This window comes from Myotis daubentonii, chromosome 11 (genome assembly GCF_963259705.1).
Source record: "Myotis daubentonii chromosome 11, mMyoDau2.1, whole genome shotgun sequence".
Taxonomy (NCBI): domain Eukaryota; kingdom Metazoa; phylum Chordata; class Mammalia; order Chiroptera; family Vespertilionidae; genus Myotis; species Myotis daubentonii.
Window position 1 is genome coordinate 37881911 of NC_081850.1, and position 6000 is coordinate 37887910.

The window sequence follows — 6000 nt, forward strand, 5'->3', positions numbered from 1 at the left end:
ACACTTAAGAGCAAATGGTTTGCTTCTCCTCCCCAACCAGAGGGTAAATACTTCAATCACCCTACTCAGGGAGACAGATAACAGAATCCGATTAGTGCCAACCACATCCACAGGCAGGTAAATTAAGAGAATAAACTTCATTTGGGCACATCAGCATAAAGCTGATTAATATTCTATTGATTCTCCCCTAAGATCGCCCCTAAACACTCAACCTTTAAAACCCTGGAAAATGGCCGTAGCCGGCTTGGCTCAGTTGATGGAGCATCAGCCTGTGGACTGAAGGGTCCCAGGTTCGATGCCGGCCAAGGGCACATGCCTGGGTTGCGGGCTCCTTCCCCAGTGTGGGGTGTGCAGGAGGCAGCCAATCAATGATTCTCTCTCATCATTGATGTTTCTCTCTCTCTCCTTCTCCCTTCCTCTCTGAAATCAATAAAGAAATATATTTTTTTAAAAAAATCCTGGAAAATGAAGTTCCCAGAGCAAGCTCTCTCCCTCCAGGGAGGACATCTGTGCAATTCCCTTCCCTGTCCCCTTCCCCACAGGCCCTTATCCCTAACCTCTAAGAGACTCCACAAGACTTGCAACTAGGGGAGCAGTGGGCAGTGGCAGTTCATCCGGGCTAACCCCCTGACCCTGTCTCCAAGGCCCCCTTTTCTCTGACTTCCCAGTGAGCCAAAGCAGCCAGCCTAGGCCAGTGGTCGGCAAACTGCGGCTCTCGAGCCACATGTGACTCTTTGGCCCCTTGAGTGTGGCTCTTCCACAAAATACCACGTGCGGGCACACATGTACAGTGCAAAGTTGACTTAAAACTTTAAGTAAAGTTTATTAAGTTAATTTTAGGGAACATTGTGGAGTGAAAGATGTAGTGTCGAGGATTGAGAAAGGTATGTTGAGATGGTTTGGACATATAGAGTATAAAAGAAAGGAGATAGGCGAAACAAGTATACAAGATGAGTGTGGATGGGAGAGTTGGAAGGGGTCAACTTCAGCGAACGTACCTCAATCAGATTGAGGACATTTTTAGCAAAGGCCAGCTTAGGAGTACCCTAATTAAGTTAATAACAATGTACCTACCTATATAGTTTAAGTTTAAAAAATCTGGCTCTCAAAAGAAAGTTTAATCATTGTACTGTTGATATTTGGCTCTGTTGACTAATGAGTTTGCCGACCACTAGCCTAGGCTGTCCTGTTGTTTCTTCTGTGCCCTTCTTCGTTTTACTGTCCTAAGTGTGATTTTGCTGCAGCCAGTAAATTCTTGCTTGCTTTTCTACACTGTCTCTCGATTGAAATCTTTGCTTCAAGAAGACAAGAACCAAGGTCTCCTCTGCTCAGGGGTCACACATGCGCATGATACTAAAAACTAATAAATTTATCTCCTGTTCATCTGCCTGCTATTGTCAGTGTATTCCATGGACCCAGCCATCAACCCAGGAAGGGAGAGGGAACGTCTTTCCTCCCCTACAGTAGTATACAGAGTAGTTTCTCTGCTCTAACAATCCTCTCTGCTCTGCCTCTATAGCCATCAGGGGTCCTGAGATATATATATATATATATACATTTTAAATTTGGGAATGTTGGGGAGAAACAAACTTTCCTCTATCTGAAGGTTCTCTGGCTTGTTTGTGAAAGGGCGAGGACTACGCCCTCCACCTTGCCCCAGGGTAAGGGCTACGCCCTCTACCTTGCCCCAGGGTAAGGGCTATGCCCTCCATCTTACCTTGGCCATGTGCTCAGCAAGGCTTCTTCCTGGAAGCCAAGCCGCTGCTGGCCACGCCCAGGATTTCTCTGGACTGGCCAATGATAGTCAAGGGAAGTGCACGCCATTACTATGACCACATCCTGTGTAATGAGACACCGACTGGCGCCTGGCCAATCGGCAGGGCCCACAGTCCTTTCTCCTCCCCTTACCCCAGCCCCCTATAAAGCCTCTCTCCACACAGAGTTCTCTCTCTCGGCCACTGGAGCTTACCGTTGCATCGGTGAGTGTGGCAGGGGAGCCAAACCCGGGTTTGAAATGAATGACTCTTTGCTTTTGCATCGGACTGATGGGCTCCCTGGGGGTCTTGGGAACTTTGAAATCTGGGCACAACATTTGGGGGCTCGTCCGGGATTCCCAAGACCATCAAGGGACCCCCGATCCGAAGAGTCTGACTGACCGTGGTATGTGTGTGTTGTTGTATGTTCTGTTCAGTGTGAGCTCGTTTCTGGAATCTGTAATTGCCTGAGGGGTCTAGGCGGACGCGCCGTGAACGACCACAGGCGGGGGAGAGTTGGAAGACGTTCCGCTCCCCAGGAGGGATGGATATGCCCCTCACCCCAGGAGGGATGGGTATGCCCCTCACGAGGGATGGATATGCCCCTCGCGGAAAGCAGGTCGCTCCTGCTAGCTAGTTTGGTATAAGGCCATTGTCTAGCTTTCGGGTTTGGCTTCCATGGAATTGGAAGCCTGTATTTTCGGGCCCTGTTCAGTGTTCTGTGTTTGTACTGGATGGATGTTATGGGATGGACTCAGACTGCACCTTTGGGTATTGTGATTGATCATTTCAAGGAGACTGGGGGAGGCTTTAGAGCTCCCTCAGGGCTTGGGAAGTTGTTAGGAATTGAATGGAATGTTTAAACTCTGAATGAATGTCTGGTGAAAGTGTGCGAGTGTGGAGGGAGGGGGATTGCCCTCCCCCCTCCTTTGTGTGGCGGTCGGGCGGCCGCCTGAGTGAGGATCTGTGGAAACAGGTCACCCCCTCCCCAAGTAAATGTGTCTGGGATTTCTGTGCACGTGTTAGGAGAAAAGCTGGCTTAAAACTAATGTGCGCACCGTCCGTTTTCGGATAGGGTTTTGGGCTAGCGTATTTAATTTGCTACCTAAGATTTTAAAAAGTTCTGCAATATAATGTTGGCCATCTATCTTTTAGGGGTTTTGGTTTGCTCTTCCCTTGTTTATTGTGAGAATGAGAAAATCATCTTTTCTGTCAGAGAACAGTTTAGACCGCCACAATGTTGAGCTGGCTGACTTGGCAGCCGCCATGTTGGCCGCATGGCATGCCGGGCCCCTGGGGGCCGCCATCTTGGAACAGTAAAAGCTCCTCCCTCTGACTTAGTCAATCACAAAAGGAATGTCTGCTCATTGAGGCAGGATGGGATTTCAGGGGTGGAGTTTTAAGGCGGAGTTTTACTAAGGAAATGCAGATGGGGCAGAAAGTGTGCCTGCCTCTCAGATTTATTTAATACTATTTTTAAGAAGATATCTTTAATGCTTAATAAATTAGCAATCACGGTCTTAATATAATTTTAGTGGTATGATAGACCAATGTTTTGAGCAGTTGGCTTTATAAGGGCCGACAATAGAGCTTGTATTTCTTAAAGGGCTTGTAGATAGAGAATTGAAAAGCTTTTACAAATTCATAAATGCATCTAGGATTTCTGTGCACATGTAAAGGAAAAGACCAGTTTAAAAACGAGTGCGCATAGTTTTGAGCTGAACTTGACCTTTTGCTGTATACAGAATAAAAACTCGAGACTGTTTTGGCCTAAATAGTTATGGGTTTGCTTCTTGAATTCCCCAGCAGGAAAATTGTGACCATTTTGAAATTTAGCAGCTATGCCAGGATAGCAGTAATCCAATTTCTAAAGTAAAGTACAATTATTTCAGGTAGAAACTGTGGTTTAAAAGTTCTAGCTACCTGGAAAGCATGGCCTTGGTATGATAAATGGATGGTAGACCAGTGAGCTGGGACTGGTCACTGATGGTGGATTGTGAAAAGGGCTGGACATGGCCTAACTTCTTCCTTGGTACCCCTGAAACGTCTGAGGGTACTTCTGGCCTTGGTTTTCCAATGTGTTACTGATGTAGATTATCAAGAATCTCTAAGGGACTTGTCCTTTATCTGGAGGAATGGCTTCTAGATGGTATTCACCATCTCTGGGACTTCTGGAGGGAAGTCAAAGTTCGGACTGGCTAAGGGTTCGAATCTGGCCTATCTTTTAAAAAGGTAGAAAAGAAGCATTCCTAGGCAGTTTTCTACTGCCTCTGTTCAGGGACTTGTTCTGTATCTCAACACAACTGAAACTGATTTGTTGGTATTTTGTGGTATAAATGTGGCATGCACCTCGAAGTTCTTAATGGGGAATGTATCTAGTTATCGTGTCTATTTAGTCTTGATTTCCTTGTTCAATATGAGTACCGTTTCTATCTGGATGAGACATAGGTCAAAAGTCCTGTCCTGGGATGTGGGAAAGGGAGGCCTCCACATCTGTTCCTGTCAGGCCCCCATCAGGGGATTTGGGCTATGTTCCTGCTATCTGCTCAAGATCCCAAGACTGTAAAAGTACTTGTTCACTGAAAGGGTGTAAGTTGGATGTTTATTTGATGTTTATATGTCTACTTGGGTATAATTATTTGTTCATGTAAGTGTGGAAGTATATTCTGTGCTAGGTTGGGATTTTGGAATTCTGGGGTAGATTTAAAAGGTATTTGTGGCTTTTCTAGTCTGATTGGGACATTTAAGGGTGGGGCTCACAGTTCCTCAGGGCAGAGATTCCATGGGCCCTTCCCCCTGCCTGTGCTGAATTAAATAATACAGGCCAGTGTGATTTAGCTTGCTGGTTAAAGGAAAACAATGGGCCTTAGAATCTGTAAAGGTGGGCAGGAATGAATCTGGTCAAATGTACTGCAAGGGTTTGGTACCTGTTGCTGCTGTAACTGATAAACAGGGTTACCTAGAAGCCATCAGGACTTTGAAGTTCTCCAAGAGAGGAGGAATCTGACTTGAGACTGGCGAGGACTGGGTGGCTTTTCTTAATCTCTTTCCTTGAGAGGGCTCCAGAGGGTGCACGAGGACATTTGGCCATGCGCCTCCACGCCATCTACAAGACCAGCCCAACCCCAACTCCTCATCAGCACAGACCAGGAGATTGGGTCTACGTCAGAAGGCACCGCCGGGAGACACTGTGGTGCTGACGACCCCCACCGCTCTCAAGGTAGACGACGTCGCGACCTGGGTCTATCACACTCACGTCCGGTCAGCGGATCCATCCATGACCCGGAAAGACTTCATCACCAAATGGAACATCGATCGAGATCAACGCAACCCGCTCAAGCTGAAGCTACAGCGTGCTCGACCTGCCTGATGCCGGTAACATGACTCGCGATCACTCCTGTCACCAGGAGCCCCCACAATACTGTGTAATACACCAAGATAATGCCTGCAACTTCATGGACATGGCTCCAAAGAGACAAGGACAATTTATAGGATCACATGTTTAGTAGCAGAAGATTTGGCTGCCTGAAGCGGCCATGATGTTTATTGTATTGATATGTTATATTAACCTTTGATTCTTTTGCAGGTTTGAATGTATGTTGGTTATCCTGAAAGGGGACTGTGTGGGGTGACCCCCAAAAGTAAAGGGTGCCTAGCTGCCAAGAGGGCAGGTGCCCAACTGGGCAGGGAAAGGGTCCCATCAGGTTTTGGTCTCTTTTGAGAGACAGCTAACAGTTGGCAGCCTGTAATACTGTCTTGCAGGCCTGAGTCACCATGCCATGTCAGGGGTAGTAAAGCTGGAAAAAGCCTGTTTAGAATAGAAGGTCTGAAGCATGGTTATGCATAGAAAGAAGGTTTTATGCCAACAGTTACTGTTTTGTTTTAAATCCATGAAAAGGAATTAGCAAGGAAAGTCAGAAAATCTTAGAGCAGATCAGTATGTTTTTCTCCTTCTGTAATTCCTCCGAAATCTGGCAATGCTAAATAAGTCATGGCAAACATCAGGCTTTGCATAGATACAATAAGACTGATTCCTAATAGTGGTTTTATTAATGGAAAACTTTGACTGGAGTATCATGTTTTAAAGAGCCCTGTCTGAGGTCTAAAGACTTGAAGCCACTAAGAATGCCACGAAGAAAGCCTGGTATCCTGCTTGAGAGCCCTGAAGATGGCTGGCGCTGGAGCGTCAGGCCCATGCCCTACCATCACTGGCGGTTGGTCAGAGTAGAAGGGGAGCAGTAAAGAT